Raw genomic sequence first — 22390 nt, 5'->3', positions numbered from 1 at the left:
ATCTCTGCGATATGATGTCTTCCAGAACTAAAGTGACAGGTGGTTCAACACTGTGGCCGTGACCGAACCTCACTTAAAATGGACTGAGTAGCTTTTTGCCTTCCACAAATATATTAACCTGCTGAAAAGCCAATAACTCCACTATTTTTGCCAAGAAGGGCAGTAAAAAGATAGGAAAATAGCTATTTACATCATCAGAGGGCGAAGAGGGTTTATTTCTACAGAATATTTTCTATGGCTGTTTCGGGAAGGTCGAGAACCTGGCATTGTGTGAAAGATTAGTTGAACAGAAAAACTAAGTTGGACAAAAACGGTGAAATAAATGTTTCATGAATTTAGCCAGGCAGTGATCACTGGGTGACTCTGATTGTTTGACAGAGGGGATCGCAGACATGACTTGAACCCTCATTGTTCCTCATTGCGTTGGATTGGGTAGAACATGATGGCATGGTGTAAATGGTCACTTCTTTACTTGTACTTGTACCAAACCCTATTTTATTGTTTATTTCAATAAAATGAGCTGCCAGTTTGTCACACATAATTTAAGGAGACTCTACAGATTTAAGATTAGACATCTGCTGCATGTGTTTGTTAATAACATAGAACAATTCTCTATAAAGTTTGGGAGCGTTTCTAATTTTAGAAGTACAATGTCTAGTTTTGGAAAATAGAATATTCAATTTATAATCAGTCAACAACAATTGATATTTTGGTCTAACGTCTTGAGAATACGAAAGTTTGTACTTGTTTTCTGCTTTTCCTACCTCTAGCGTTTAAGCTGCATATTTTAGGGTTATGTAGGTGTATTCTATTTAAAGATATCTATACACTTTTACTTAAAAGAATTGAATCCACAGATATAAAGTGCTTTGTCAAATGAGGTTAATCGGGTATTCATATCTTTATTTATCTCAAAAAAGAAAGCTAACGAGATGCTCATCAATTAACATCACCGGATTGGGACTATTAGGGTTCAGCACAATGTCAAGTTTACCAAAGTCAAACCAGCTAAGCACTGAAGGACCCTTTTTCGAGACATATAATTTTGCAATACACTTTCTGTTTTTAAATCTGAAAACTAAGGTTCTGAACCCTAAAATATCTATCCTTCCACCTGAATATCCCTCAGGGTTGATATCACTCTTTTCTAAATGACTACCTAGTCTTGGCACAAATAATTTTTTCCAGACCGATTCACACACTATAGAATAAGGTGATCCAGAATCAGCATACATGTTGATCTTTACACCTCCAATAACCATATCACATAATGGCTTCTTCTTAATAGTATTGTTATTTACATTCAAGATTACGGAATCTTTTATGTTTAGAACAAAAGAACAGTTATTAGAGTCATTTGTGAGATCTTCATCATCACTATTTTCACTTAGTTCAATACATTTCACTTTTTGGTTAACTTTACCCCTTCTGCAAGCAGAAGTAAAATGTCCTATTAAGCCACAATTTGAACATTTCTGTTTTAAACCTTGGCAAGTTTTGTTATTTGCTAAGTGTGACTTGCTGTTGCATCTAAAACACTTAAGGTTACTTTTGAAGTCTTCAGAATTTCATTTGGAAGGAAATATTTGTTTCTTTTTAGAGGAATCCTTATTTTTATTATCATACTTTTGATTAATTTTTGCAACAACGTCTTTACTAATTGAAACATCTTTACCTTTAACCTGTAGTGCACTCCTACAGGAAAGTTCAGCTTTCCTTACAATGGATACTACAAAATCTAAATTTACATCACCATTTATCCATAGTCTTTCCTGTATAGTTTTATTACTGGAGTGCATAACCACCTGATCTCTAATGAGATCTTCTTGTAAATTGCCAAATTTACAATCTAATGCTAGAGTTTTTAGAGAGGAAACAAAATTATCCACAGATTCTTCACTTAACTGTTTTCTCTGAAAAAAACTTAAACCTAGAAATTCCTATGCATACCTTGGGAGAACAGTATTTATCAAAATCATATACAGCCTTATCAAAAACATTCATATCACCACTTGCTTGTGATGTAGGTAGTTGATTGAAGGCTTTTAACCCTTCAGGTCCCAAACAGTGTGGGAAAATACCTTTTTTTTCTGGAGCTTTCATTTTACCATTGGCATCTAATGTCTCAATATAATTTAAGAAATAAGCCTTCCATTCAATCCAAGGCATACAAGGAGAGCTACCAGCTGACCAATAACTTTGTGGTGGAGAAAGAGTATAACCTTGAGCACACATAATGATGGAAATAGGAGATTAAATAAGTTAATTTACACTCAATATCAATAACTAATGTATCATTAAATAAACAAATAAACAAATAGCTGTAAAAGAGTAAATCCAATGAGAAGAATAAAGTACTTGGTTGTTGAAAAAAAAAACAGTCAAACGATTCCTGAAGAATAAAAGCGTTTTCCTGTTTTCACTTAAAGATTACAGCTGCTTTTCTGTTTTTCAATTTCCACTCCGCTTTTCTGCTTTTCAATTTCCACTCCGCTTTTCTGCCTTTCAATTTCCACTTCGTAGTTAGTATCCCCGTTTTTTTAAACTGTAATTAGACACAGCCGGGAAAAAAAAAATGAAGTCACCTCTTTAGTTTTAACTAACGGAGAGTAACCAATGGAGAGCAGCGTCTCGAAAGAAGTGCAGCAATCGTTTCTGCCCAAAATCATCTACGCGTCAGTGTAGATGAAGATATTCACCAGCGCGGACAAGAACTGAAGACACGCACTTCAACACGCAGAAAAGAGAAGTAAATGAATTCCACACTTCGGATGTTTATTTTCCGTTTCCGTAGCAGGTACTGGAATTAGTAGAAGTATTCAGTACCTTTCCGAAGTTCATTCAGAAACAATGAAAAAGCGTAAATTTGAACAGGAAATGCTTCTTTAAAGGTCCAAAATGCTCCGTCCCTCGTCGCCAAATTGTTGAGTAAATATCCACAGAGTAGTTGATGAAAAAGATAAGTTTATTGGAAGATTAAGAAGCACTCCCTGCATACAACTGAAGGCTCCAAGAGGTTAGCGGTCACTGACTCTACATTAACAGTTGAAGCATAGAATACATCATGAACAAACTGTACAGGGTAGCGAGGCATACACAATCAAGCAATAACATGTCACGAGATATACACTTGAAAGAAAACACTGGCACGAGTCTTTGTGAAGGAATGCGCGAGCATATACTCGCGCTGACTCGTGCATTGAATACACAACATGTTAGAATTAGTACTGTCAAAAATAAAACCTGGTGCAGCCACAAAAGCTGATCAGAAAATTTAGTACACTTTTGCGCCACAGACAACTCCAGAGTAACTGAGACGGGAATATAAAAGTGGTCGACCACGTCAACCATACACATTCATGAAGGGTACAGGAAAGTACATTCGAAAGTACATTCATAAAGGGTACAGGAAAGTACATTTGAAAGTACATTCATGAAGGGTACAGGAAAGTACATTTGAAAGTACGTACATGAAGGGTCCAGAAAAGTACGAAGGGTTCAGGAAAGTACATTCATGAAGGGTACAGGAAAGATGGGAAGGAAACAAAGAGAGCATCAAACTGAAATTCTGAGGTGTGGGTTCGACCATCATTTTATGAGCTAAAAATTAAAAGTAGTAACATCATAGTGAAGGCCACTGGCTTCAGATTGTTATAGAGTAGCTAGAATTACGATGAAACATGTTTGTTTTGTTATTTAAAGATAAGGTGGCAATGTCACTTCTGAGTACTTCAGAGCATGCCATTGAAGTATTTGGTGGATGATAAATGAAAAAAATGTTGCAATGCATGAAGATAATTTCACAGAACAAATCGAGGTTTGTGCTCATGACGAGCTGAGCTCGTCACAGCCACACCCGTTTCTGTAGAACGCTCGCACATCAGGGGAATTAGTCCCGCGTGTCAGGTCTCTAACAAGCTCGTCATGAGCACACGGGAACTGTGGCTCAGCTCGTCATGAGCATGGAAGGGGTTAAATATCCTGAAACCTTGTTCACATTCATGTGACCATTAAAATTAAGCATTTCTTTTTGTTAAGTCTCTTAAGGGAACACTTACTGTGGCAAAGTCACATATATATCTAGAACAGTAACTCGCCATGCCAAGGAATGAATGTAACATGATATAACATATTGTGGGGGACTGGTGACTGATACAACTTGTACTTTAGTTGGATCCTGCATCATACCTTCATCAGCAAAGATATGGCCAAAGAATTTGAGTTTTGTATTGTAGAACTCACATTTCTCAGCATTCAAAGTGAAACATGCATCAGCTGATAAAAAACATGCTTGTGTATGAGCTTTATCATGTTTCTTTCATGTAGCTCCGCAACCAAAAAGGAGGGAGATGCTCTGTCTTGTGAGTTAGGGATAACAGCACCCTTTTTGTTCCTGATGGACTCTATAGAAGTGTGATGTAAGTGTTTGGGTGTGGTGTTTAGAGTTCATGTTTAGAATGTTGAGTTCACAGTTACACACCGAGGAATAAAGACATGTAATACCAAGCTTCTTGTGTGGTGTATTCATTTATGAGGATCCAGGCTGGGGAGTTTGCTGGAACTTACATCACAGTTGTAGGGACTCCATCGGATACCAAAAGGGTCTTATCATCCCAAAGCACTACAATTTTGTTGATTACATTTTACTCTATTTTATGAGCTTGAAAAGCATTTTGTGCTCGGCAGACTACCGAGGGCACGCTGCACTTTAATCCTGCTGGGAGGACTGCGCGCTGCACTTTTCTGCACGGGGACGTGAAGAGGACGCCTTCCTCCACAAAGCTGAGCGACATGAAGAGCTATCATCATTCTGCAGTCCCCGGAAGCACCTACAAACTATTCAGGGCTCCCACAATGTGGAAAGGGCACATCTGCACCGTCCGAAATGGGACGAGGCTGGGTGGGGGCTACCCCCTTGGTTCATATAGGTAATCTGGATCCATTTTCAGTCGCTGCCTCCACAAGTGTGATTTGTGGCATTGGAGGAGGTAGGATTGACTTTTTATGCTGTTTGGTGCTGCACCTGGGACACACTGATTCTCTACAACTTAAAGGCTGTTGGGTTTGTGGTTGGATTGTTCAAACTGCTTCAAGGGTGAACCTCTCCCTTAGGGTTACACACCTGTCAACTCGAATTGTTACTGCAGTGTCACTATATTTGTTTTTTTAGTTTAACAAGCGATGGTGAGGCATAAGTTAGCTTCAGTCACTGGGAGTACCAATGCCACAGTAACTACTATGGATTCTTTTTTGCAGCAGGCAGCAGCAGTAATAGATAAAGAGGTTGAGCTGGTCAACCAACGTCTCTCAAGGTCCCCAACTAGTAGTTTTCATCCTCAACTTGGTGGTACTTGTGTATCCTTGGTGGAGGCTGATAATGAACCAGTGAGCTTATCTATCTGCTCTGGGACCCATGAGGGTTCACAGCTTGGTGCTGGGTCATCCAGCTTGTCAGAAACCCCACCCAAGTCTATGCTAAGGCCCCCTTCCCCTGATATTACAACAGGAAATAAGGGCAGCAGAAAACTACATCCATCACAAGGGAATGCTGGTAATTCAGCAAACACCTTTGGCTTCCAGAAGCGAAAATGTACAACTGCTCATTAAGAGGAACTTACGGCCTGGTGTGGGCACTAAAAGGAAATTCTTGCTATTGGGGGCAAAGCAAAGAAATCTAAATCCAATTAGGATAGCAAGTTTACAGTTTCTGTGCCCGCTGCCTCTAAAATGAAACCACTGGTGGCACTTGAATCCTTCCAGGAAATGATGATTAGCCCGCTAGACTTAAAACTGGGTCCCGTCTTGTGGAGGCTGACTCTAATTGAGAAAAACCTAGCAGTGCGTAACTACATCGTACAACCATCTACAGCAGGTGGGCAAAGGGGTAGCCCAGGACTATTACTGAAAGGGACTCGGGCTCATCGATAAATCGGCCTAATAACATTTTGGAACAGCCACAACCCAGTTTCAGATGCAACCTTTAGTGCGGGGGCAGAAACAACCAGTAAAAGTCGATGTACTAGTAGGGATATGCCGGCACGGGTGCAGGTACCGCATGAAAGTCAACTTTAAGGTGGTCAGCACATGGGTTTGCAGGGGAGTAAAGAGGTTCAGTCACAGTGCCTACCAGTTATTCATCTACTGGCCGAATCTACCCCCTATGTAGTGATCTTGGGGAACACTCCACCTTTCCCATCAGGAATCAAAGAGGATTTTTGCCAGTTAAAGAATAAAGTACTTCACTGGTTATCAAATAATACTACTGTGGGCTTAAGGGTGGCTCAAATTATCATTATGGTGCGTAGAGTTAGCTGGATAGGTAGATCTCAGAAACTTGGCGGGGATGATTGTGTTATTGTGAATTTCAATAGATGACATCTTGCCGAAAGAATCTTATTCAGCGACTCATACTCTGTTCCCTCTAGTTTTGAGTCCTCTGTCAAGGTCCTACCATTAGGCTTTTCTTATAAAGTAGATACATTACGATATACTTCTAGGAATAGCAATATGGATGTCCTCCTAGATGGTTGGTCATGAAGATTTTCTCCTGCATAAGTACAACTGCCCCCTCCAGTAGCATTCATCCTAAATCAGCCAGGTTGCCAGTACATTGCCCCTCCTCCTCTGGAGGTATTTAACAGATTTACTCCATTAACCAGGTTGGAGGAGTGTGATTGACTTATGAGCCCCATAATGCCTGTGGCAGAGCCAAAGCCCCAACAGCATAATCCTCTAGCGCAAAGCGACAGGGGACCCAGTGTATTTAAGAATAACGTCTTATTGTGGAACATTGCAGGTTTGGCCAATAAGTTTCAGGATCCTATCTGGGTGCAGTTTGTGAAACAATTCACTGTTATTTGTTTACAAGAGATGTGGTTGGCGGACCGCAGTCGTTTCCTGGAGGGATTCAATGTTTTTTTGTTCCAGTTTTCCCGTCAGCGGGTGGCAGAGCTAAGGGTGGTCTGGATATTTATATATCCTTGGCGGTGGACTGTCAGATTCAGATTTTACTGTCACCAAGCCCAGGTCTCCAGGCTCTGATATTAAAATGGGGGCTATTAACCTGGGCCTGATAAATTTCTATAATGCGGTGACTTGCCCCCAGGGTGATTGTAATATTACTTTGCTTGGTTCTCATCGTGCTGGGTGATTTTAACATCCATCCATGTGGAGACCCTAGGACCACAAGTACCACCAATTTAGGCTGCCTCCGGATGAGGGGGTTCCATTTTGAACACCTTACCCAGGGGGAACTACTGAACAATATATTAAATGAATTTGACTTGATGTCACTCATGTCTTTATCTGACCCTTATAGTAAAGCTCTTGCCTCCTCTTTTAAAGGAAGAGGAAGGGGTTCATGTATAGACTACATTTTAATTTCATCTACTTTACAGTCTTTATTTTGTGGGTTCACTATTTTGTAAAGTGCATATAGTGGCCATAATCGGCTCTGTGTTCAATTGTGTGTTTCCCTGTACTTAGAAACACAAAGGTGGTGACAAAGGGTACGCTAAGACCAATGGATGGTAGGCGACAGCTGAAATGGTCCCAGATCTCCCCAGATGTTTTCTTCAGTGAAGTAAGAGAATCCTGTTCTGCAGAGATAGCGCTCTGTACTTCTCCAGGTACCTTCCCGGGGTACGTCCTCAGTGCTTTGAATACTATCTCTATCAAAGTCGGGGAACTCTTAAGTGCTCCAGCATATAAAGTAGTCACTTCAGCTCCCAGATGGTTTGACTCATTTTGTTCCCAGGCAGCGAGGAAGTTGAGGCAAGCCCTGAATGTTATTCAGGGAAATCAACCCCTGGTCCGAGCCTGTCACAGAGAGTATAAATTGTCATTGGTTAAACGGAAGGGTGCCCTGAAGGAGGAGTCATGGAGGGAGCTGTTAGAGACAAGCACCTTAAAGAATATCTCCAGGTTATGGAGCATTGTTAATAGACTGCTTTTTGAGCATGAAGTAGGGGGTCAACTGGGATTCCACATCACTGAGGATGAATGGGTGCTCCATTTTAAATCTATGTTCGAAAGCCTATCAAAGCAAACTCATCAGATAGGCAGTATTACGGTTGCCCCCGGAGTGTTCTTTGAGCAAAGTGAGGTGGAGGCTAACCTGCAACAAAGCTCCAGGCCCAGACGGCATTCCCTCGTACCTTTTTAAGTCAGATCCATCTTTTTGAGTGCTGGTACTCTTGGAGATTTTTAATGCAGCGGCCAAGGATGGCTGCCCTGAGTCCTGGGCCACCTCAACTATTGGGCTTGTTTTCAAGAAGGGGGATCACAATAGCACATTTTGCTATAGGCCGATCTCTCTTCTTGACTCAGTGGTAAAAGTTGTGGGCCGAGTAATATTAGAATGATTATCCACCTGGGCTGAGGAGCATAAGATAATTTCTGATATCCAATTTGGATTTCGCCTGGGGCAGTCAACCGTGGCCCAATGCCTTAACCTATCTATGGTACTTAGTAAGTGTATAATTGCTCGCTCCGGAACTCTCTACCTGGCCTTCATGGACTTATCCTCCACTTTTGATTGTGTTAACCGGGTCAAATTGTGGCAGTCCATGAGGGGTATGGGGTTAGAGAGCAATATTGTCAACTTTCTTGAGGACCTGCACAGGGCCATGAAGGCCAATGTTTGATTTTCTCAGGATCTTCGTGTCTCTAAGGATTTTGACATCAGGGGGTGTACAGCAAGGTTGTATTCTGGCCCCATTTTTGTTCAATCTTTATAATAATGATTTGGACAGAGTTTTACCAGATACAGGGGTAGATCATCCGTTTGTAGGGCGGCGGGGGCTTCCCGTCCTTCTATATGCGTATGATGCTGTTCTTATAGCGCAAACTGCCTGGGGTCTCCAAACTTTGCTAGATGCCTTTATAAAATGTATGGTGGATCATGATCTATCAATAAACAACACACAATCCTAAATAATGCAGGTGGGGATACAGCCCCAAAAAAGTTTTCAATTTAAAATAGGTCCAGAGAAAGTTCCTCCATACCTGGGGGTCCTACTGGATGACCACCTAAAATGGGGGCCACTATTACTGAGGTAAAAGGGGGATCTGGTGCGGGTAAATGCTACTGTTTTGAATGTTGCTGCCAAAATAGGCAAGCGTCCCATTGCAGCTATGCTGAAAGTCTATCAGGCAAAAAGCATAGCTACAGCCTGCTAAGGTAGTGACATTTGGGGCATACCGCCACTGATGCACTGCAGGTAGTTGAGAATACTTTCCTGAAGTGCCTGTTGGGTGCCCCAAGTGGCCTGTCAAATCTGGTGGCCCATGAGGAACTGGGGGTGCCCTACTTAAGTGATACCTTAGCTTTGCACCCCCTTGTATTCTGGTTAATTTGTTAGCTGAATAAAGACTTAGCTCTTATCCATCTGATTTTAAATGAGTGTATGAGCCTTGATAACATGTCCCATATACCGTGGCTTAAATATAATAAAGGTAGCATTGAAGAGTTGGGGCAACCTGATTTATTTTCCAATCCTGAATCCATTGTAAAAAAGGATGTGGAGTTAGTTAGGAAAGCCTTCAGTAGTTTAAGGAAAATAGAAAGAGATGGCAGGCGCATCCTGCATTCCTGACATTGTAGCGGGTGGTGCACTCAGCACCGCCCGCCACAATGCTAGGAAGGCATGTTGTGCACTTCCATGCACAACTTGGCAGGCACCGCGCGGTGCCTGCCACGTCGACCCTTCCTTGACCTACTTGCCCCCCCTGGCTACTCTATTCTCAGTAAAGACAGACTAGAAACAATAGGTGAAGGACTAGCAATAATTTCTAAAAAAGAATTTCAACTTTCCCCAATCACTAACAACGACTATTCAACCTTTGAATACTTAGGAGCCAAACTTAAAAAGAAAAGCTCCCCCCCAATTCGACTTCATAATATCGATCACCCTCCATGTGAACCTCTTCCTTTTGCTGAAGAACTTTCGGACCTTCTTACTAAATCACTACTCTACAACTCCAGTAATATCTTCCTAGGAGATCTTAACCTGCACTGGAATTAACCTGATGACCCCACAATCACCCTTCTCAATAACCTTCTTGAGATTAGTGACCTCAAGCAACTTCGCCACTCCCCTACTCACACCAAAGGAGCCATTCTTGACGCCATCATCACCAACCCTGATCTGACATCCTTAACCAACATCATCCCTATCGACTGGTCTGACCACCATCTCATTCTGTTCACAATCTCCCCTCCAGCCCCACCTGCCCCTATTAAAAACAACAAAACTTCAATTATGACCAGAAGTCTTAAGCAAATCCCCCCAGCGCCCTCGAACTGAAACTCCAATCCCACCTTATGCTCATCCCCTCTCTACCAACTGTCTAAGAGGTTTTAGACCAGCTCACCGCGCTGAAAAGTAAATCGCTAAAAAATAACCCCTCCAAATCATGGTTCACCCTCTACCTCAATAAAGAGAGACGCGCACTCAGATTAGCAGAGAGAACATGGAGACAACACCCTACGCCATCCCACCTTGCTCTCCTTAGAAATGCCAGATCCGCGTACAAAAAAACACATTTTCTCAGAAAAAGCTTATTTTTTCCACCTAAAACTCTCACATGCCAAAACAGACCTAGGGAGTTGTTCAACATTATTAGAAACGAAACCTACCCGGCACCACCCAACCCAGTGGCCTCTATTTGTAAATGTGAAGAAATTGCCAACTTTTTCTCTGAAAAAAATTGTCAAAATTGACCATGCTTTCCTGGATATCCAACAGTCGTTCAAGCCTCAACACCCCTAGGATACTACTCCTAATCACCCCCTCTTGAAAACTCCCCTGACACCCTCACTCATCCTCCCCTCCCATCCCCCCCCCTGAACCCACACTTCTATCAACCCGCTTAAAAATTACGCCTCAGGGCTTACTTTCCACTCTGTTTCTGAACTGGAAGTCTTCAACATCCTATCAAAACTCAAACCGTCCTTACACACTAAAGACCCTCTCCCTTCCTCCCTTGTCCAAGATCTCAAACATATTATTGTCCCCTATTGGACCACCATCATTAAGGCCTCCCTCTCAACAGGGAATGTTCCACCCTCCCTTCAACTCTGACAAATCACTCCCATTCACAAAAATCCAAAAGCTGACCCTAATGACCCCAACAATCTCCGCCCTATCTCCAACCTTCCCCTCCTCTCCCAAGCCCTCGAAAAGACCTGCGCTGTAACCTCTCCTATGCCAACTTAAAAAAAAAACTTAAAATACACTTCCTCACTAAATATTGGAGAATGTAGCCCCCTTCTCTCCTTTCTGACTTTTCTCTCCCCCCCCTGCTGTAATCAAGCTTTCTTGTTCCTCCAACCGATTTTCGGTTTACTTTACCCATTTACCTCATAATATGTACTCTAAATGGTTCCCTTTTATTTTTTTACCTTAATCTGTATCTTACCAACTATTGAATTTGTTTTGCGTACACTGATATTGCTGTTTCCCTGAATATTACCTCTGTTATGTAAAGCACTCTGATACCCTTGGGTGGAGCTAGCGCTATATAAAACCTTCAAAATAAATAAAATAAAATAAAATGAATAAATACATATTCAGGCTATCCCATTGGCTTAAGAGCATTCCATCCAACAGTCTAGTCCTCTACTGGGGACAAGATAATCAGGTGTCGTCCCCCAACGCATCTGAAATATATTGCAAACTGTAGTAATTGGGTTTCTCCACAGAAAGCACTCAAGTGTAAGTGCTAGGTCAAGCAAATAATACACAAAATAAAGATACCCGAAAGTAAGCAACAATTAAAAAACTTAAGCACCAGGTTCTCTTCACAAATTGAGTTTACTTCATACATTTGCAGCAAATGCACTGTTTGATATAAACTCTAACTCCTAAAGTGATAAACGTATACATAATCCTATCACTATCACAGTATACTTGACTTTTTATGCCATGTACACATTTGTCAAATTGCTTAACCAAACTTATGATTTTAAAGGTATACTTTTGGTTGGTTCAAGGCCACTAGGGGTGGCTGGAGTTCGGAATGCCAATGTTAAGGAATTTGGTAGAGAATATTGGGAAGAGGATGGAGAGGTGGGTTCTTTGTAAACTCTTCAAGAATGGCATTTGTGAATCAACATTAACAATTGTTAATTGTGTGTTCAGCAAACAAAAGATAAATTGAGTATATTCATTAGCCCAGAAATCTCTGGCATAGAATTCCCCTAAACCTTTTGATTTTACCCTCTTACTTTGCTGAACTTATTTTTATTGGCAGTAGGACTCTACCCCTGCTAACCTGTGCTTAGGTGCATATGCTCTCCTTAAAATATGTATACATTGGCTTACTTTAATTGACAAATGTAATTTACTTGTAAGTCCCTAGTAAATGGTACCACATGCACACAGGGCCTATCAATTAAACAGGCTAAATCAAAAGCTACTAGTTGGCAGCAGCACTCGTGCCAAGCACTAAAGTTGCACTGTAAAACATACCATTGCAGCCTGTAGTGCAGTTTCAATCATTTCAACCTGGCAAAAATAAACCTTTTACCAGGTCTAAGCCTTATTTTTTAATACTTTTAGTCAACCCTGTGGTAGGTCATAGAGGCTCATATGGCAGGGTGCATGGAATTTAAAAAGTAGAACAATGTCTTTAAGTTTTACATGTCCTGAGAGTGAAAATGTAACTTTCAGCCTGCCTTTACCTCACTCATTTTGTGGCTTACTCTGCGCGCTTTGCACTCCATTTCAAATTTTTAAATCCTTATTGATTGTTATAAATTGTGTTGTTCAGATTACAGTGTGAGAACTTCTTGCTATTTGGAAATGTTAACTTGTTGGAGGGAGGGGGAATCGAACCCAGACTTTAAGAAGCTTCAGACCGCCACCAGCATTTTGTTCAGAACGGTGCAGTCTAGTTGTTCAATGCTGGCCCTTTTAAAAGGGGACGCTGCGCTAGCGCTCGCGACCCCGTAACTTTCAAACTGCTTTTACCTCGCTCCTTTTGCTGCTTACTCTGCACGCTTTGCACTACATTTCCATTTTTTAAATCCTTATTGATTGTTATAAATTGTGTTGTTCAGATTACTGTGTGGGAACATCTTTTTAACTTCTTGCTATTTGGGAATTCTAACTTGTTGGAGGGAGAGGGAATCGAACCCTGACTTTAAGAAGCTTCAGACCGCCACCCGTATTTTGTTCACAACGGTGCGGTCTAGTTGTTCAAGGCTGGCCCTTTTAAAATGGGACGCTGCGCTAGCGCGCGTTACCCCCTAACTTTTAGCCTGCCTTTACCCCCTCCTTTTGCTGCCTACTCTGAACGCTTTTCACTCCATTTCCAGGTCGCCTCCACCCTCTACCGCTCGCCGGGTCCGGCGAGTGGTAGAGGGTTGACGGTGGCGAAAAAAGAGGCAGCAACCAGGGTCCAGACACAACGTTCAAAGTAGCAAGGTCAGTATCCCACCGGGACGGTGCAGGCAACCACTTTTACCTCGTTGGGCGGGGGGCGTGTCCAGCAGGGAGAGCGGCCCAGGTGGAAGAGATTGGGCGCACAGGGACTCCTGGGAGATGGAGTCCCTGCTTCAACACTCGCAGCCCTGCTCCGCCGCCACACAGCCCACAAAGTTCCTCCTCAGTTGTGCAGCCCGTTTAACAGCTCCCGCTGATGGCAATGCGCTGTGGGACCCGCGCTGGTGGTCCGGCGAGCGGTAGAGGGTTGACGTTGGCGAAAAAAGAGGCAGCAACCAGGGTCCAGCCACAATGTTCAAAGTAGCAAGGTCAGTATTTAACTTATTGCTATTTGGGAATTTTAACTTGTTGGAGGGAGAGGGAATCGAACCCTGACTTTAAGAAGCTTCAGACCGCCACCAGCATTTTGTTCACAACGGTGCGGTCTAGTTGTTCAAGGCTGGCCCTTTTAAAATGAGATGCTGCGCTAGCGTGCGTTACCCCGTAACTTTTAGCCTGCCTTTACCCCCTCCTTTTGCTGCCTACTCTGCACGCTTTTCACTCCATTTCAAATTTTTAAATCCTTATTGATTGTTATAAATTGTGTTCTTCAGATTACTGTGTGGGAACATCTTGTTAACTTCTTGTTATTTGGGAATTTTAACTTGTTGGAGGGAGGATGAATCGAGCCCTGACTTTAAGAAGCTTCAGACTGCCACCCGCATTTTGCTCACAACGGTGCAGTCTAGTTGTTCAAGGCAGGCCCTTTTAAAACGGGACGCTGCGCTAGCGCACGCTACCCCGTAACTTTCAGCCTGCATTTTCCTCGCTCCTTTTGCTGCTTACTCTCCAGGATTTGCACTCCATTTCGAATTTTTAAATCCTTATTGATTGTTATAAATTGTGTTGTTCAGATTAATGTGTGGGAACATCTTATTAACTTCTTGCTATTTGGGAATTTTAACTTGTTGGAGGGAGGGGGAAATCGAACCCTGACTTTAAGAAGCTACAGTCCGCCACCAGCATTTTGTTCACAACGGTGCGGTCTAGTTGTTCAAGGCTGGACCTTTTAAAATTGGACGCACAAGAGGCGCGCCGATGGGGCGCCGAAGTCAAGCCCGTCTGCGTTCATCAGGGGGCCGGGCCGGACATGCTGCCGGGTTAGCTCTTGAGCCACCTAACATTTTCAGTTATAGCAGGAACGTTCTGTTAGATCTCAACAAACACTTGACCTGCAAACCCCACCTCGCCATGATCGGAACAAATCTTGCCCATAGATGCATGGACTGCAACTGGACTGTTTGCCCTTCTGTCGGTGAGCATATTCCTACCAAGGTCCCGAGTTCACCCAGCTTCACCTTGGAGGTTTCAGGGGGTTGCCTGAAGGCTTTTGTTACTGAATGTGCGTTCCCTAAAGAAACATGAATTTGAAATTTATGGTTTGCTAGCCCATTCCTCCCCAGACTTAGTGTTCCTTACTGAAACTTGGCTGACCAATGCCTCCAATCCCTCTATAGCTAATGCAGTGCCCCAAGGGCACCAGATGATGAGGAAAGATCGTCCGGTGGGGAGGGGTGAAGGTTTAGCCGTAATTTATGGGAGTTCCATGTCTTGTATTCCCTTAGCTGAATCGGAAATAGAGGGGGATGAGAGCCTGGGCTTTCTCTTAACAATCTCTTCCCATTAATCCTGGGCAGGTATAGTTATTTACCGCCCCCCCCCACCCCCGGGCCTGCAAAGAGTTTTTTATACTCCATCAGCTCTATCATTTCCCCTATTGTGGCTAAATATAATCACTGCATGGTCCTTGGGGACTTTAATATCCATATGGATAAGCATCTTGATCCTGACTCCATACGACTACGTGAATTATTTGACATTCTGAATTTGACTCCCTATGTCCATCTCTCTTCGCATGATAGAGGTCACAATCAGGACCAGGTCTTTTCTTCTAAATTGATCTATGCTGACGCCCCTCGCGCCTTGACCTGGTCAGATCATCATTTGGTTGTATTTAACATTTTCCAAGACAATGTTAGATCTCAATTTTCAAACAATACTAGGACGAGCCACAGTTTTAGGTCATTCCACCGGATGACCCCTGAGATGATTCAGCTTGCCTTGAGTAATCATCCAATTTCTTTACCTGGCAACTTGGATTATAATGTCCAGGCCTTAGAAGGTTGGCTTTGTTGCCAGGCGTCTGAACTGGCGCCCCCTCCTCCAGGACTGCCAAGACCTCCAGTGATTCTGCTCCTTGGTTCACAGAAGCTCCAAGGGTCAGCAAGAGGACCTGTAAACATCTCGAAAGGGAGTGGCGGAGGATTTACAGCTCCTCTGATAAATCACTCTATAAAACTGCTCTGAAAAATCACTATAATTTTTTTTTTGTAACAAAAATCGACTCTGCAAAAAGTAAATCCCTTTTTAACATTGTAAAAAGTTTCTCCTCCACCCTGTCTATCTGTAGCCCGTTTGCTCGTTTAAGCGAGTGGACTGAGCAGATGACTTGTTTCTTTTACAAAAAAATCTAAACTATCCAGGATACGTTCGCTGTTTCACTCCCCAGCCAAGAGGATGCTGGAGCAGCTCTCTCAGATGTGCATCCCCTCTCTACCATTTCACTTACTGCATTCCCGGTGATTTCCCAGGAGCAATCCCTAGCACTTCTGAAATCTTTGAAATCTGTCTCTCCCTCCGACACCTGTCCAGCAAAAGTTCTGTCTGCCTTAGCGGAAGTGATTAATCCCACAGTAAACACAATTTTGAACACTGCTTTACCGGAAGGGTCCATGCCACTAGCATGGAAGCATGCCAAAATCCTTCCGCTACTTAAGAAACCTACGGTAGACCCTGAGGTTACCAGCAACTATCGGCCTATTTCACTCCTGCCTTTTTTCTCTAAGGCCATGGAGAAATATGCTAATGGAGTTCTAACAAACTTTTTGGAAACCAATCATCTGTTGCACCCTAGCCAGTCAGGTTCCAGAGCCAATTTTAGCACTGAAACAGCTTTGCTAGAGGTGGTTGAAACCATCAAAGCTACCCTGGACAGAGTGGGTAAAGCAGTCCTGGTTTTATTAGATCTCTCTGCAGCTTTCGATACCATGCCCCATAATCGATTATTGCATAGACTCAGGGAGAACGGTATAGGTGGCACGGTACTGAGATAGTTCACATCCCTTCAGGCCAACCGCTCCCAAACCATATGGTCTCCTCCTTTTCCTGCAGAGATCCCTTCTTTGAACGTGGGCATCCCCCAGGGCTCTATTTTGAGCCCTACACTATTTAATTTGTACATGGCCCCACTAGCCCCCTCGTTGAGGAAGCCGGGGCTAAAATAGTGTCTTACGCTGACAACACCCAATTGCTGTTTACATGTGAGAAGGGCGTTGATTTCAATGGTACTCTCATTAACTCCTGAGGCTTGAGCCGGGAATGTAGACACTGCTGTTTGCACTATTGTTGTTTTTTAATCCTATCACTGCCGATTTTAGTTCGCTGTTTCATCTTTAAAATTGTATACCTGTACCTGGGGGAATTGCGGGGAACTGCGGGAGGCACTCTTGTGACACGGGTGGCGGGTCATGCACTTCTTGTAGCTCTCCTGGGTTGGCTTTGAGGTCCGCCATCTTGGAGGGAGTGTGAGGTTAGCGGGGCAGTTGTTTTGGCCCTGAGCCTACTAATACAGGCACAGCTGCGCCCACGCAGTGGACGCGTACAGTGGGCGTACCGCTGGTGCGCCGAACACACGCCAAAGGCAAGCCCGTCTGCGCCCGTCTGCACCCGTCCGCGCCGTGCCGCCACCAGCCGCCAGGGCCATTGCTTCTGCTACTGTAAAATCAATCAGGTATTCACGGGAAGAGCTCGTCTCCTTGAGATCCAATTGTCCCTCCTCACCCAACGAGCCCACCTTCCATTGTCAACTCTGCCCTTTTCAGTTGCTTTCTTGAGAGAGGGCCCTACGTCCTGCTGGCCACTCTGCATATAGGGTCTTGAGTCTGAACTGAGCTCGCTGGAAAAACACCATGCGGAGGAGTTCGATCTCCTGGTCGACGAGTCCCCCGATGCCCTCTTTCTCACGGAGACGTGGCTTACACAACACTAGGTGGCGGAGTCCTGGTTAGCGCTGCCACAGGGGGATGTGCTAGTGACACTCAACGGAGAGGGGGGCAGAGGGGAGGTATTGCAGTAATCACAGAGGAAGCCTATTCTCTCAGCCTGTGTAAGGAAACCATCGGGGGCTGTGAAAGCGCCATATTTAAAATCCATCTGAATCACAATTTCACTATATCTGGCCTGATAATCTATAGGCCCCCAGGACCGTCTAGCTTGTTCAGGGACAACTTACTAAGTGTGGTTGCGCCACTGGCTAGTAAGTCGGCGAATTTTATCATCCTGGGGGAACTTAACCTCCACTTAGAGAATGGGGGGAATGCTGAGGTTGCTTTTTTTCTGGCCGACTTAGAAGCCTTCCAGCTAACACACAGCATGTTACCGAGGGCACTGATGTGGTGGGCCACCTGTTGGACCCTATCTTTTCCAACTTAAGTTCCTTAACTGTCTCTTCACCGGTCCCGCAGGTCTGGACCAACAGCTTTCTGGTTCCATTTGCTCTGCGGCACTGGTCCTTCTGGACCTAAGTGCCGCCTTCGATACAGATAATCTTTTACTCAAGTTAGTACTATGCCCTAATGGAAAACAAAGGATGTATTTCATGGTATCCACTCTCAACCTAAACAATAGTCCTCTTTCCCATTGATTAATATTCTTAATGAGATAACCTGATGGCAATTTAGGTGAAAGGTTCTCTGTTGACATCTTCCTTTCTACTGACTGTTTGGACATCTCTTCAGCCTGTCTTAACATGTTATACTTTTCATATAGCATCCCCTGAAGTGATTTTTACACTGCCCAATTTACTAGGGTTAAAAAAGAGATGCTCAAGATTTACGCTGGACAGGCTTTCTCATACAGCCGAGAGCCAAGGTATGTCTATCTTCTTGTCGCAATTAAGGCAGTCAGAAATTAGGCAGTTAGTGTTACCGCAGTATTCTGCCATACTTTGATCCAGAAAATAGCTGGCTGGGCTCTGATTCAGTCTTCTATATATGTTAAATTCAGCTCTCTGTGACACACATACTTAGAAGCAGTAATCGGTGCTCCTAGCAATTTTCTACAGAATCTATTTTCTTCGGTTTGGATACCCTTACAACTTGAGTGTCCCCAAGCCTCTGCCCCATAGGTTGCCACCGGGATACATTGTAGTTTGACATTTTTAATGATAGATAATACTACCTCAACCTTTCTAGATTGAGGTAATGAAAGTACAGAATTATTAGCTTTAGCAAATTTGCCTCTACTATGTGAAACATAAGCAGTCCACAAGCCGTTAGCTACAAATACCATGCCCAAATAGGAAAAGGTGCAGGTACTTTGTAGACATTCATTTCCTATGGTAAATGATTTAATAGAATGCTTCTTTGGGCCACAAGCCATTAAAAAGGATTTGTTAAATTTGGTGCAAAGATCTAAAACAGCCATAAAGTCAAAAAACCCTTTATTAAAGTGCCCAGTGCATTTGGGGTGTGGCCCATTAAGACCGCATCATCTGCATATAATAGGGTGGGGAGAGTGCTGCCATTAATCTTAGGGACATCATTTGTAAGCTTAGTCAGGGAGTTATGCAGTTCGTTAATGTATAAAATAAATAGCGGTAGGGCCAATACGCACCCCTTCTTGACTCCCCTGCCGATATTGATATCCTCAGTCACCTCCCCGTTTTTGCCAATACGCACCCGTGCCTTTAAGTCCCAATGTAAATACGCTAAAAAATGAACTAAAGCTTCGTCCAACCCGTATTTTAAAAGACTAGACCAAAGTTGTGACCTGTTTATGAAATCAAAGGCAGAAGTTAGGTCCATAAATGCCAGATAAATAGGAGATTTCTGTGCCACACTATATTTACCGATCATTAAATTGAGGATTAGGCACTGTTCAACAGTGGATACTTTGCTTCTAGAACCTAGTTGCCAGGAATTTAAAATGTGTTCATCCTCGGCCCAGGTCCTGATTTTGTTAAACAGGATTCTTCCAAGATTTTTTAAGGTATTGTCGATCAGGGAGATTGGTCTGTAGCTGCTAGGGTTGGAGCGATCAACTTTATTAAAAATAGGGACTATAATAAGAGTAGACCATGTGCAAGGAATTGAAACAGCAGTTAAATTATTAAAAACATTTAATAAAAGGGGTGCCCAAAATTTTTGGTTCATGCTTTATGAGATCTATTGGTAGCCCATCAGGCCCCGGTGCCTTATTACCCAGACTCTCCTGTATGCCTTCCTCCACTTTGGATACAGTTATCTCGATCTTAGCAGGTCTTTGGTGATTGTGTGGGTCCTCATTCCCTGTTGTAGCTTCGTAAATCTTAGAGAAATGGGATACCTATACTTCACTAGAAATCGTACAACTTATCGAGGTCAGTGTAAGGCCCGCTGATCTCATATCCTTCACTGCTAACTAAAAACCCATCCCATTATTAAGTTTAGCGGCGCATGCGAAGTTGTCCCATCTCTTTTTTAGAACAGCATCTTACCTTTGTTTTATAATGGTGCCTTAATGATTGTGTTTGATCCCAAGGCTTCATTGACAAGGCCTTGCAAAGATCTCTGTTGGCTCTAGAACAGGCAGGGAACAGAAAAAAGTGGAAAAAGGAGGAACAGATCTATGTTTTTTTCCAATAGGGGACTATAAATTCTCCTATTTTGGTGGCCTATGTCCACTGCTAAATTAATCAAACATTCTGGACATCATCACTAACACAAGGGGATATGATTACACATTTTATTTATTTCAATCAAAACAAAATATTTTCATCTCATTTCTTTTTTTCTTTTTTTTAAAAAAACAGAGGATTTTTAAAGGCAACTTTATGCACTATACACAAATATACACACCTATGTACACACCTATATTCCATGAATACAAACAATAAACAACATATACACTTTTGACAAAAAAAAAAATATTGCAGCAAAACCTGTGTACCCTCCTATTCAATCTAGGGGGTGCACTAGGAGGTAGTCGGACACCACTGGTTCAACGCACAAACTCACAGAACCTAAATCCTAAAGTGTGTCACATGGCATTTATTTCCAAAATTAATTTAAAACAAGGACTCCTCCTTATGGAAAGTGTTGACGCGGTTGCGTTTTGGCCTTCCAGCAAGTCTGGCCTCTTCAAGACAGGGCAACAAAGAACTTATAGATACATGTAATATAATACATATATTTAAAAATCATGTTGTATACTCTGTGCCCCCTTTCCACCTAGATCCATATCCGACACCAACCGTGCATCATAAGTAACATAAGTTTGTGATGCACCAGAAAAAAGAAGGCGCCATCAAACCAATGTGGGTCCTGATGGGGCTCAGTTATTGGTGTGGTTAGCAAAGATTTGATGCCCCCACACAATTGGACAATTGCACCAACTACCTCGCGGTTATAATCACCCAGAGTCAGACATCTATCAATAAGTATTCGATATGTTTTAACCATTCTAAGGAATAGGTCACAACTAATAACACTTCTCCAGACCACTCTTAAATTATCAGTTGCGGGCACTAAATTGCTAGCCCCACATTCTTTCTCAAAGTGTGGCCTAGGTGCAACTCTTAGGGTAGTAGCAATGGGATTGTGATCACCCAAAATTGTCTGTATTACCACAGCTTTTACTAGAAAATCTACCAATAAGGAGGAAATTAACACGTAATCAATTATGGAGGCACAGCCCTCTGTATGTTGGTACAATGATTTGATCTTTGTGGGGTACCCCTGCAATTTCCATTACGTTCACTAAGTTGGAAATACACAGATAGGCCAGCAGTTCTATCCCCCTATTACATGGACTTTTAGCTGCGAACAGTTCCTTATCTAACATGTCGATATTTGAAATCTTTGCATTGAAGTCACCTCCTACACATATACCAGCTAAATTGCCTAGAAGCCTTGGCTTTTGCAAATTCAAAATGAAGTTAAAAATATTAATAAAATTAACATTCAGAGCAGTATGAAAATCATTGTTGTAGAAATTAATAAAACAAATAGATACACCCCTAGTATAAATCAGTGCCTGGAAATTGTCGTACTCAGTTGGTAACACTTTGGCACTACCCGCTGCAGTAATGTTAATCCAAATTCAAAGCCCACCTGACAGGCAGCCTGCTTGGGGATAGGGGACGTTTTATTAAAGCATTGAAACCCTTCTTTGTATAGTTCCTGAGTGGTCCATGTTTCTGTAACATTACAATGTCATATCTTTTGACTGTTGTTACCCATTCGTCTAAATCACTTTTAAAAGCCAGACTAGCAATATTCCTGCTCAAGATGGTTAGATTTGGTTCTCTTTGGACAATAGTTTGGTGGGCCATACACAAGCATGCTGGGCCTCCCAGTGAGCAAGTTAATAACATCTATCTGGGGGAAACATCCAGTCAGTCCTGATCATAAAGGCCAGACAGAGTGGAGAACCTATTATATGTGATCATCTGGGTTACCTCCCGGGGTGTCCTGTTTAGCATCTTTGAATCAGGTTTATAAAAATACCCCAGTGGGAGTGAACTGATGAGGGTCGAGTGTGCAGTAACTTTTTCCTCCATGAGTAATAACAATCTTTTGACCAGGGGTGGTTTTTTAAAATGAATAACTATGCAATCCCCCTTGATATTATTTTGGGAATTGCCCACCCACCCAACCCTCCGTACCATGATTACATCGTTAACATTTTCTGCCCGTAACTCTTTATGTTTCCCAAGCCAATCTGCACATTTGTTTCTCAACTGCGACCAGGATTCTGTTTGATCGTTTCTAAGCGGGGGCACTCCCGCTAAAACCAGCACATATGGGCAGGCAGCTAGAGGGAGGCTAAGAATATCCCTGCTTCCCTCTACCCAGTCCTTACTC

Source organism: Lissotriton vulgaris, chromosome 5, assembly GCF_964263255.1.
Source record: "Lissotriton vulgaris chromosome 5, aLisVul1.2, whole genome shotgun sequence".
Classification (NCBI taxonomy): domain Eukaryota; kingdom Metazoa; phylum Chordata; class Amphibia; order Caudata; family Salamandridae; genus Lissotriton; species Lissotriton vulgaris.
The sequence above is the reverse complement of the archived record's forward strand: the minus strand, read 5'-3'. Positions refer to the sequence as shown.